Here is a 12330-nt window from a genome sequence, read left to right on the forward strand (position 1 = left end):
GTTTTCCAGGAGTGGCAGTGTGTGAGGCGTTTGTGATATGCTAATTTAATCATTTTTGTCCACTCCTCCCCTTCCTTCTCTCCATTTTGCACCTATCAATCTAATCACTTCATCGGGATTCCTGGAGCAGGTGGAGATAGAGAGGCGGGGGAGAGGGAGATACACATTAAGAAACAAACAGATAGAGGAAAAGAGAGAGAGAGCGAGAGAGAGAGAGAAGAGTCTCTGGCTGCGCAATTACCACAACAGCAGCCCTTTCATCTATGAGCGCAAGCAGCCTCCATCCAGCCATCCAGCAACTCCCCCACACACTGTCACACACACCTCCCGAATGCTTTTAATTTTAGTGATGGTTCACTTTAATTATTATGAAAATTAAATCAAATGTAATCGGCGGATTAATGCGACCGATGAGATAATTCAGCCGCATGGTGATGAGAGCAGGGTGGATCGTCTATAAATCTCCACCAAAACGCTCAGGAGGAGGCAGGCAGGAGGCATCCAGCTCCCCATGCAGGGATGCAGTGGGGTGTAAAGCCAGGTTACCCTCTTATCTTGTTTACACATCAGTGTTTAGCCATTTTTCATTGGCTGACAGAAATATATTTGATGCAAATTAACAGGAACTGTGATGTTGGTAACTTAGTTAGCCTACCTCAACATCTTTTGAAGTAAAAGGAAAGATACACAGCTGCAAAAAGTATATCCGAATCTTTATGATCAGAGTGTTACGTGTTACTTTTGACAAATTTCACTCAGTTCATATAAAAGCCTACAGTACATTGACATGTTATTTCAGATGAATGGATGACATTGTAAACCATAAATAAAACACATTTAAATTGAATTTCTGATACTACGCAGATACTACACTGTAGTAGACAGAACGCTAAGTAGGCCTGCTTTATTCTACCAGTCTTGTAAATTTTGCTGCTGTGAGGGATACTTTATCTATCTGTTTGAGTTTTGTTAAAGAGTCAAAGAGGTACAAATACCAAAGAAACTTACTGCACTATCTGCGACTGACAAAACTGGGCCCCTATCAACAATGTATTCATCCAAGTCTGTGCTTACAATCCTTCTTGTAAATATGTGTGGTAAAAGGGGTAGAACAGTGAAGTGCAAGGATGCCTCCAGGTAAGTATATAGTCTAAGTAGGGGTGGGGTCGGGAAATTTGTGGTGGCAGTGGTTGGAGGTGGTTTAAAGACTGTTAAGCTGAAGTTGGCAACTGATCATCTATAAACATATTTGCAGTAGTGAGGACAACCACGCTGAGCTGTTGTGTCTGTCCACATCGGTTATTTATGAGAGCTGTCCAGACAGGACTGAGGACAGGCTTTCAAATGTTTTGGCAGATAGAAAGTTCAACTCAGCAGACTTGTTTATTGGCTGACAGATTTATTACCTTCCTTTTAGCCAATTAGAGAGATTTTTTTAAGTTCGTTTTTTAAAAATGAAAAGAAGAGATCATAATTCATGTAACACCCACCACCTGTTAGAGCAGTTGTTAAGAATTATGGAGAAAGCCATGGAAAATGTTAGTGCGATTATGAGCTTTGTATTGATTATGTGCTGATGACTATAAGTCCCCAACAACTGATCCTAAACTTACAGCAAAGACACAAAGCAAAAACACAAACTTGTGCATGACTGCTCCCAACACAGGATCAATCAGTATTAAGGAAATGGAGAACATTAATACAAACTTTGAGGATTTCCAATGACAAAGAGCCATAGTAGCTATATTTTTGTATTAGATATAATTTGGATACTTGGAGTCTACCTAGCCGCCAAGGTTACATTTCGTCCTGGGAGATGTAACATGGTGAAAAGAGAATGTAAATTAGTAGTACTGATCACTTTTTTCTTAAACTAAAGTTTGGTTTAAGCTTTTTCCCTTTCTTCTGTCCCTTCCCCTCCATCCCACTCTCCTCCTTCTGTCTCTCATTTCCCTAACTTTATGTTCCTCTCCTTCTTTTATTCCATCTCTTGCCTTTCCTTTCTTGCTTCTCTCCACACTCTCACTACTTCACTCGTTTCCCTTCCACCTCTCCCTCCCTTAATCACAGAGTGTGAGGGAATTGATAACCGTCTATTACCATATGTTGCTCCATGATTAATGCTCTCCGGTCTTTCTCGTTGTTTCTCATTCATAGCTCATGTCATGGCCCATAAACTAATACCTAAAAGAGATCTGCCAGATGATTTCCACTCTAAAAAAGGAGGGCACGAGAAAGAGACACTCAGGGAAAGATATTGTTACTTAAGTCTAGTAAAGGGCATGAGGAGAGGGGCTGTGTGCAGCACTGTAGGAAAGTCAAAAATGAAACAAGGAGAAAAGAAAGAGTTCTTTGTGCTTTGGCACTGATTGAAATATTTTGTTCCATTTTGTCTGGCAGAGCAGGTGTCAGCGTTATGCCAAATGGAGTTATTAAGGGCATAAATCTGAGGCAAGAGTTGATTTGTTGCACCCATCATGGCATATTTATTAGGTACCACTATTCTGTTATGAATCTATTGATAACATGTAACAAGCATTGTGATATGGGGATGAGGCAGACGCTTCCATCAAGGAGCACTACATGGTAAGGTCCCATTGACCTGCCAACATGAGTATATAGTTATATTTTATGTAATTAAATGTTTGTTGTTAATTTTAATTTTTTCTACCCAATAAGGAGTAATTCACACAAACATTGTGAATTCACATAAATAAATTTGGTGTGACAACGGACAATTTTCTGGTCCATTGCTTTACTTAGGTATGTGCCTTGCTGTCAAAAGTACCAAAATCAAGATGAAAGAAGTATTTTTTTTCTATCAACCTTGTTGATTTTGTATATAAAACTTAAAAAAGTGTAATACATTTTGACTAAAATAAAAGTCACAATTTTTTTTCAGGCAAACTCAACACAGAAAGAACAACACAGATTCCTATCATTTAAAAATGTGCAAATACTGAGGAATTGTAACCTAAAAGGAAGCCCTCACAAATTAAGTTATGTGTGTGCATATGTATGTGTGAGGCAGCTAAGGAACCGTGTATTTTAGCTTAGTAAACCCTGGCAAGCTCAGATCAGTTTCCAGATGGCACACACTTAAACAAATGAACACACACACACACACACATACACACACACACACACAAACACACACACACAACAGAGGTTTGAAAATCTGTAGGTCTCGACCCAAATTTGCAAAATATATAAATAAGCTGGTCTATGGTGATATATAGATCTAATCACACCTCTGGTTCGGAAAAAAAAATGACATCATGTATGACATTTTCTATGTCCATGTCTATTAATTGATTTATTGTGAAGTAATATGCATTATCTCCTAATGTAACAACCACAGTGTGGGCTTGTGTCAGGTGGTGGAGAGAAGGCATGGAAATGCAGCAGTTAAAAGGAAATACCACCCTCTATTCCATTTCACATATTTTTCCTGTACTGTAATACAGCCAATACTTGTGTCAGTGTCATCAGAGATTCTGTCATTTAATTCTACTTTTTCTTAGATTGTTGCCAGATCAAAAACATGAGCTTAACTGTCATGAGGCACAGAAGAAATGTATGCTTCATTTACCTTCCTTGACCTTTGTAGAATAATCTTCTAATGCAATGATCTTACGGAAAATTCCTTTAGCTGTCCAACAGGAAATGTGTAACATTCAGACTGCACTTAGCCATGTCACTGGGAATTAGAGTCCAAAAGAGTAATCTGATAGGTTGCCTTGACTCTTGCTACTTTAGGATTCTTCAGTCAGAATTCCCAATGGGCTCTTTGCAAGTTACAAAAAAAGCAGTTGTTCACACAACATTATTTTGTAAGCCAGGTGTGCTTCACTGTTTTTTCTTAGAAATGTTTAACTTAAATTTTATTTTGCATCATACTCTGGTTTTCAGTTTAAATGAACGAATGAATTTTCCAACTGAGCTCTTTCCTCTTGCGGGTTCCCAGAGGGTTAAACTGAAATTCAATCACTGAAGACAATCGGGATGTAATTAAGCAACTTCTAATTTAACTGTCGGTCAGGAAATGATAATAATATTAGCCTTTACCTCCAACAAAACTCAATTAGAAAAAAAAAACGAGCCAGCGACATTAGCCAACTATGAGACACTAAGAGGGGTAGCCAAAGTGGGATAGATGAGAAGAGCAGTGAAAGAGTATAACAAAGAAACAAACTGAGCAGAAAAATGTGCAGCAACCAACTCTAACAGAGAAAAACAAGGAGCAGAAGAAAAGAAATAAGAGAAAATGAGACAGCGTGAGTCAAGTGTGCATAATAATGTGCACAGCACTCAAGTCTTTATTTAAATGGTGCCACTGAGCTGCTTGTTGAAAACAGAAGCAGTTGAGTTGACTGGCTTGTCTGTATGTACCAGTGGAAGGCCATGCATACATTATTCTGGAGTTGAGATAATTTGCTGACAATTAGCCAGAACAGGCTACAGTGAGAGGCTGATTAGCATGTTGGTACAAGTCAGACACAGCAATAGAGACACAGGGGCTTTGAAATTGACATGAATTCGACATTGCATATACTCTGTCATATTTTCTTTTCCCTCATTCATTGTCTTGCTTTTTTTCTGCACTCTTCTTTAAGGCTAAATTAATATTCATGCAGAGGCAAATGATGAATATGGATGTGCAGACAAACTGACTTGTTTGAACAAAGTCCCTTGAGAAACAACGTGTGTGGATTTTCAGTTTAGTTTTCTTTATTTTTTTCGTCGGGGGAACCCAATGTATGGATTCCCCACAGTGTACTCTCTTTGTGCTAAAAACATATCAGAGATCACACTGGGTTTTAATATTTTTTAACAATCATTTTGGTACCAGAGATAGTTCATTTTAATTGTGTGTAAGGAGCCTGTATTGCTCAGTGTGTCACAGAATGGTTTTTATATAGATCAAATATTACATTTTTCAAAAAACATATTTAGTCTTTTCAGTTGGTTTTGGTAAGGCAAAAAAAAAAAAAATCCATCCTCTCAAATGCAGTTACTCAGCTAAACTGTTAGGCCTCTGCAGAAGATGACAAATTGATCTGGATTCAGTTCAGTATTTGGAAGCCAAACCTTGTGCCAAAACCCCCCAAAACAAATCATACATGATCAATGTCAGAGATTCAAGCAATAAGCAAACATTAATGTATTTCAAGATAATGTAACTGTGTTTTTTCTAGCATAATTAAGGTCAACAGCATCTTAACAACAAATGTCAACGGCTTAGCCTGAGTAGTCTACAACAGACTCTTTAAATCAAATGTGATCAATGCAAATGATCCTTTAACAACATCTGACAACAGGATCCAAGAGGAGGAAACCATAAATTAACCTTTCTGGGAGGTTACACCAAGATGGATGACCAAAGAGAACCACAAATCTTCTGAAAAGGCTTGTAAGGTCGTAAAAACAGCTAATTCCCAAAAGACAGCACAAGCACTGTATACTGTAAATACACACACTATCACATTATCATGCAGATCATGCAGATGTAAAAGGAGAACATGGGTTTTGAGACATGATTTGAAAGTCTAGTGGGGGCAGAACTGAGTACAGTTTTGGAATAGTTAAATAGACTAATACAAAGGTAGTTACAGTGCCAGTATATAAAGACCAAACTGCACAATAGCCCTGTGGTGGTCAGATAAATTAATATCAGCTTCCTTAGTGGTATTTTCAGGAAACTAATCTGACTCATTCAAGTAATGATCAAATTCATAAACTCATAAACTCATTTTAGATGGACGGTAGACACTGGGAAGAAACATGACATTGGTTTAGAAACAGTTGCGTGTTGGAGTTATTTTCTGACCCACCACCACTGGTCACAGTAACACAAAGCATCTTAAAAGGCCAGTCGTCATATTGGAGTTGCCTGACCACGGACCACGGTCTTGTGAAAAAATCTTTTCACAAGACCTTCTCTTTAGATCAATATAGCCTATAGTACACCTGAGACAGCCAAGTAGCCAATCCAATGCCTGATGTGATGTCAGCTCAGAGATCCGGCCAATGGGAGAGGCAGAGGGACGAGAAGTGTAACAAATGTGTCTGAACAGGCACTACAGCATGTGCATTTTATAGAAAAACTAAAAATCTTATAGTGTGGTTGTCTGAACCTATGCTCCTTTTAATAAATGAGATTGCAGGCTGTTGTCCACATGTAACTCGCTCCTTCAGTGCACATCACATGACACAAACAAATTTTGTTACACATTTAACAGCGGGGATTACATTTTAACACTTTCCATGAAGCAACCTGCCACTTTAGTCTTTCGAAACATATCATTTACATTCTGTCCAATTTATTCCCTCTCCACCAGCATTTGCTCTAAAATATCTAAAGAAAATACCACAGTACATCATATATGATTTATTCCAAAAGCTGGTTCAGAATATTAATTAAATTTTCTTCCTTTCTAGAAATCAGTGATCACACATTTTCTGGTGTGGTTTGAGCAGAGAAGATACAACACCAATGTGAAAGGAAACCTCCAGAGAAAAACAATCCCATCTATCCCACCATGCATCTCTTCACCTTTCCCGCTTCTCTTTGGACGGCAGGCAGCGTTTGAAGCCTTATCGGGTACTCTGCTGTTTCATGTCCGCCAGATGAAGGCTTTTAATGTGGGAGCAAAAGGTAGCGTCTGAATAATTACTAGGGCGCCAAGCTGAGAACGCAAATTACTGCACACAGCAACAGATGTGTGACACACACACACCAACAGAGCTGCACAAACATGACACACAAGCAAACAAACAGGCCATTCACACACACATAAACATGTAATCTTTCACAGCTACGCAAGCCCATCTTTGTCTCTGCCTCACACATATGCATACACGCAGACATTCAAACACACACACACACACACACACACACACACGCACACATTCACACACACATACAAATACATAGTAAAAGCATCAATTCAAAGTCTTGAGCATGCTTACCATCCTCTGGGGGCTCGAATAGAGGCATCTTGAGAAACTCATATTTTCTCCAATCTCTCTACCACTGATGCTTTGCTTCTTGTGACACACACACTTAAAACTGTTACCAACCTCTAGCCATTGCTAGTACTTTTAACCAAGTCATCATAAATACTCTTCAAATGCCTTGCTACCTCTTAAGTTTCTGCTTTAGTGGTGTGTTGTGTCCCACTGTATTCCCACCATTATTTAAAAAAAATTGACTGTACCATATTTTTTCATTTTTTTTCTTTTTGTGTTTTGGAAACAAAAAGTTATTCATCAGAAGACAAAACATTTAATATAAATAAATAGATTTTGAACCTGATGTACATGGAGCCAAGAGTGTGTGTGTGTGTGTGTGTGTGTGTGTGTGTGTGTGAGTAATTTCTTGTATAATTTCTTGTCATCTACATAATTTCTTGTATTATCTGAAACGCTCACTTTTCAGCAGCAGGGGCTTTAGCTCAAGGCTAGTGCTAACAGCTAAAAACACTGTGTTCTGTAGTTTGAGTCACAAACTACAAAAACAGCACAGGTGTTACTAATAACATTAACGATGGCTTCTTGTTAAGTCTCCCAGTAAGCCATGACAGTGAGACAGTGAGCCAGCATGCACAATACCAGGACTGAAACTGAAGCAGCAAAATGGAATTCAGCCATACAGTATAATATTCTCAGTGCCGTTTAAATGCTTCAGGGTATGTTTCACAGAAAGAGTCATTCAAAGTTTTCTGAAGAGGCGTTGTGAAGATCAAAGTGGGCGGCTCCGGTGGCTTGGTCTGTCGCCATCTTGGCAGTGCCTGACTCCGGCTAACCCAAATATGGGCAAAGAGGTGGACCTGAGGCAGGCCGAGTGAAGCCTGGTTGCTGAACCACCTAGTGGCTGGCCACCTGAGAGGGCACCCACCCTATTGCACTGACGTGATAGTGAGTTGCTGTAGCAAAAGAGTTTCCCCTCGGGGATCAATAAAGTATTTCTGATTCTGATTCTGTGACTCAAAGCGGCCATGTCCGTAATTATGCATAACTTTGACGCTTAATATAATTTAAACGGGAGAGTTATATACTCTATATATATGTACCAGGCTGCGCACATGTTTATTTCTGCTATTGGGAAGTTGGGCATTTTAACATGGGGGTTAATGGTGATTGACTCACTTTTGGAGCCAGCCTCAAGTGGCCATTCGAGGGACTGTAGTTTTTGGCACTCCCTTTATATTTGTATTTCAGCCCAAGAGGTTTCTACTTGGTAAAGCCTAAACAAGAGCGCTTTAATAAAACTGATATAATTTATTGTTCCGTCTTTGCATCATTGAACTATGAAACTTTTTCTTTTCTCCAATAGGGAAGATGACATTTAACGCTGCTTTCAGTGTCTGTCAGGAACAAAGTCAGTGACTGTTGATCATTTTTCTTATATTCACTGATCATAGCCTCCAGCTGACACACAAAATCTACTCATTCTAACATGATATAATCTTTTTAATTATAAAAAACTTTTTACAAGAATCATCATCATACCAATCTGAATCAATCTGAGTGGTTTTAACCTTGCAATGAATTATATTTTTACAGTTTTACAGGTATGTGAAAAACTACCTCCAGATTTTCAATAGCAGATTGCAGTCATAAGTTTTTATATTTCTGGTGTTAAAGCTGCTGTTAATATTTTTAAAATAGTGTTCAGCTTTGCATTGAAACACACACGCTTCAATAAGAGTTGGATGAAGTGTGAAGCACTCTTAGCTCTGTCAGCCTCCTGTCATGTTTTTTGACCATGTGTTTGTGTTTCTGTGTTCATGCTATTGAGCTAGTTGGACGCCAAACACTCTGGGCAGATAGGACGGCAGATGAATCCGGTAACACCAGAGGCGGAGGATTGTGCATTTATGTTAACAAAGCTTGGTGAACAAACTCTGTTAGGAGACACTGCTCAGCTAACCTAGAGTTTCTCATGGTTAAATGTAGACTGTTTTATCTGCCACGGGAGTTCACTTCCACCAGAATAACAGCCGCTTATGTTCCTCCGGATGCTGATGCCAAGCTTGCTATGAACGAACTTCATGCAGCCATCAGTAAACAACAGACTGCTCACCCGGAGGCTGCATTTATTGTTGTGGGAGATTTTCACTCAATCACTCAAACTTAAAGGCAGTGCTCCCCAAATTTCACCAGCATGTTTCCTGTCACACCAGAGGAAACAAAACTTTGGACCATGTCTACAAAAACATGGCTGAGGCTTACGCCGCGACCCCCTCCCCCACCTGGGTCAATCTGATCACCTTTCTTTGTTCCTCACCAATTGTGTGAAGCCATCAGTGAGGACCATCAAAGTATGGCCTGCGGGGGTAGACTCCACACTCCAGGACAGGTTTCAACACACAGACTGGAGTATGTTTGCCTCTCAGGCCACCTGTAGCTCTCATATGGACATAGACAGCTACACCTCCTCTGTACTGGACTACATCAACATCACCACAGTGTTACAACTCAGAAGCAGATCACCACATACCCAAATTAGAAGCCATGGATGAACAAAGAGGTGCGCCTCCTGTTGAAGGCACACAACACTGCCTTAAGATCAGGTGACGCACAGGCCTACAGCACTTCCAGGGCCAATCTGAAAGGGGGCATGAAAAAGGCCAAGCACTGCTACAAGCTAAAGTTAGAGGAGCACTTTTCCAACTCCGACTCTCGACGCACGTGGCAGGGCATCCAGGCCATCAGCACCTACAAACCCAGACACTCCACTTCCCGTAGCCACAGATGTCTCCTTCCTGAACGAGCTTAACAACTTTTATGCTGGCTTCAAGAGAGACAATAGGTAAACTGCCACCAAGCTCACACCCTCAGCTGACCACCCGACCATCACACTCACCTCCACAGATGTCTACATTGCACTGAGCCGGATCAACGCGTGCAAGGCTGCTGGACCAGACGGCATCCCCGGTTGCGTATTCAAGACGTGCAGAGCAGCTCGCTGGGGTCTTTACGGTTATTTTCAACCTGTCCCTCACCTAAGCAGCTGTGCCAGCATGCTTTAAATCGACTTCCATTGTGCCAGTGCCGAAACACTCTAGTCCAACGTGTCTGAACTACTACCGCCTGGTAGCACTCACACCCATTGTTATGAAGTGCTTTGAGCAGCTGGTCCTGGTACACCTAAAGGACTTCCTCCCATCCACACTGGACCCATACCAGTTTGCCTACCACAGCAATAGGAGCACACAGGATGCAGGATGGCACTGCACTCTGTACTCACACACTTGGACAATAAGAACACTTAAGCATGAATGCTGTTTGTTGACTTTAGCTCTGCATTCAACACTGTCATCCATTCCAAGTTAATCACCAAACTTGGAAACCTGGGCATTAACACCTCCATTTGCAATTGGATTATAGACTTCCTGACAAACAGACCTCAGCTTGTTAGGTCAGGCCACAACTGCTTCACAGTCTGGTATGGGAACTTCTCTGCTGCAGAGTGCAAGGCACTGGAGCGGGTGGTGAAAACTGCCCAGCGCATCACAGGGACTCCACTTCCAGCCATTGAGGACATCCAGAAGAAACGCTGTCTGTGTCGAGCCCGCAGCATTCTTAAGGACCCTTACGGCAGGTGCCTTAGGTACCTTCGGACAAGGACCAGCAGACTGAGAAACAGCTTTTTTCCCAGAGCTGTCTTCCTACTGAACTCTGCCCCCTGCTGATTCCATTCCACTGTCCCCTCATATACCTTACCTTTAAATGCTGCAATATTGATATTGATTGATATTGTTTTTGCTACATGTACCACATGCTCATTTGCACTACCAAACTATTTATTTATACATATACTGCATCATTTGCACTCCTATACTGCATCATTTGCACTCCAGTACTATGTACAGCATACTGCAATAACTCATCTACTGCACTGTTAACTATTTCCATAAATTGCACTACTTTATATTCATTGCACTGTTGTTCTGCCCAGTCCAATTCATTATTGTACATATCCATCAGTATACTTCTGTTTATAGTAATGCCATCTGTATATAATGTCCATAGTACCACTTGTAAATATATTCATTATACTGCTCTATCCTGCATTTATGCACACACTTTATATCCTGCACTTGCTTATTGCACTTCTGGTTAGACCTAAACTGCATTTTGTTGCCTTGTACTTGTACATGTGTAATGACAATAAAGTTGAATCTAATCTAATCTAATCTAATGTGTGTTATAGCGCCACAGCAAGTAATATCAGCTTTAGTGATGGTGTAAAGGAGAGCACTATCACCACCGACTGCTTCATCCATCAAATCAAACTAAAACATCTCTTTTGGTAGAAAATGAGCTCCAGTTTGTGATTGGTCAATGAAGAATTGGTGATGTTGTTATTTGACTTGTTGTGTTTGTGTGTCATATTTCCAAACATTGAGCAGAACTTCTATATGAACACACACACACAAACACAAACAGAGGTGGTTTGTAGCTTCATATTAGTCAGTGATGATGTGACTGAGCGAGGACAGGTGGATCTTACCATCACGTACTCCTGGAGCATTTGTTCAACAGAGCCTCCAGGAACCAGGTCCAGAGACAGGTTGGTGAACTTCTCATGTCTTGTTAAATGGGCACAACACCTGCACATTAAAGGGACAATACACATTAAAATACAGCCACAGTACCACAACTGGACCAGACCAGGGCCATTTCCAGACCCAGTTATTAAAGGGTCCAAGTAGGGCACCATGAAAATTTGTAACCTGCCCTGACAGACTATTTGTGTATGTTGGTGTGTGACGTTGAACTGTGTAGTCCTACCTCTTGCACGTCCTGGTGTTCTTCATCCAGAACACCAGGAGATCTTCTACTGGGCATGTGTAACTTTTGCTCATGCTGGCTGTGATCTCCTGCAGCAGAGGGGAAAGACTCCTCATCTGGGCCAGGATTGAGCTCAGGAACTCATGAGCATCCTAAACACACAGAAACAAACAGAGGAGTTTATATACAGAGCAGAAACCAGGAGGAGGTAAAACAACAAAACGTAAAAACAGCTGACTCACTTTTTGCTTCAGGTCGCTGAACTCGGGAGCCCGGACAAAGACTGCCTCCTTAAATGAACGCAGGAGGTGGCTTTTTGTTTGTGGGTCTGTGGAAGTGTGGGCATCCCTGATCTCCATCATTCGTCTGCAGAGGGTGAAAGAAAAGAGACATTTCTGCTATTAGTTCTGTTATTTCATTTTGTTCTTAGGGTTTGTAGAGAAAGTGCCCATGAAGGTCCCATTCAGCCTTCAGTGTGTGATTATCTTACCTGCTTGTATGAAGCCAAAATGGCTGATGGTGCTGACC

This window comes from Siniperca chuatsi, linkage group LG1 (assembly GCF_020085105.1).
Source record: "Siniperca chuatsi isolate FFG_IHB_CAS linkage group LG1, ASM2008510v1, whole genome shotgun sequence".
NCBI classification, from domain to species: domain Eukaryota; kingdom Metazoa; phylum Chordata; class Actinopteri; order Centrarchiformes; family Sinipercidae; genus Siniperca; species Siniperca chuatsi.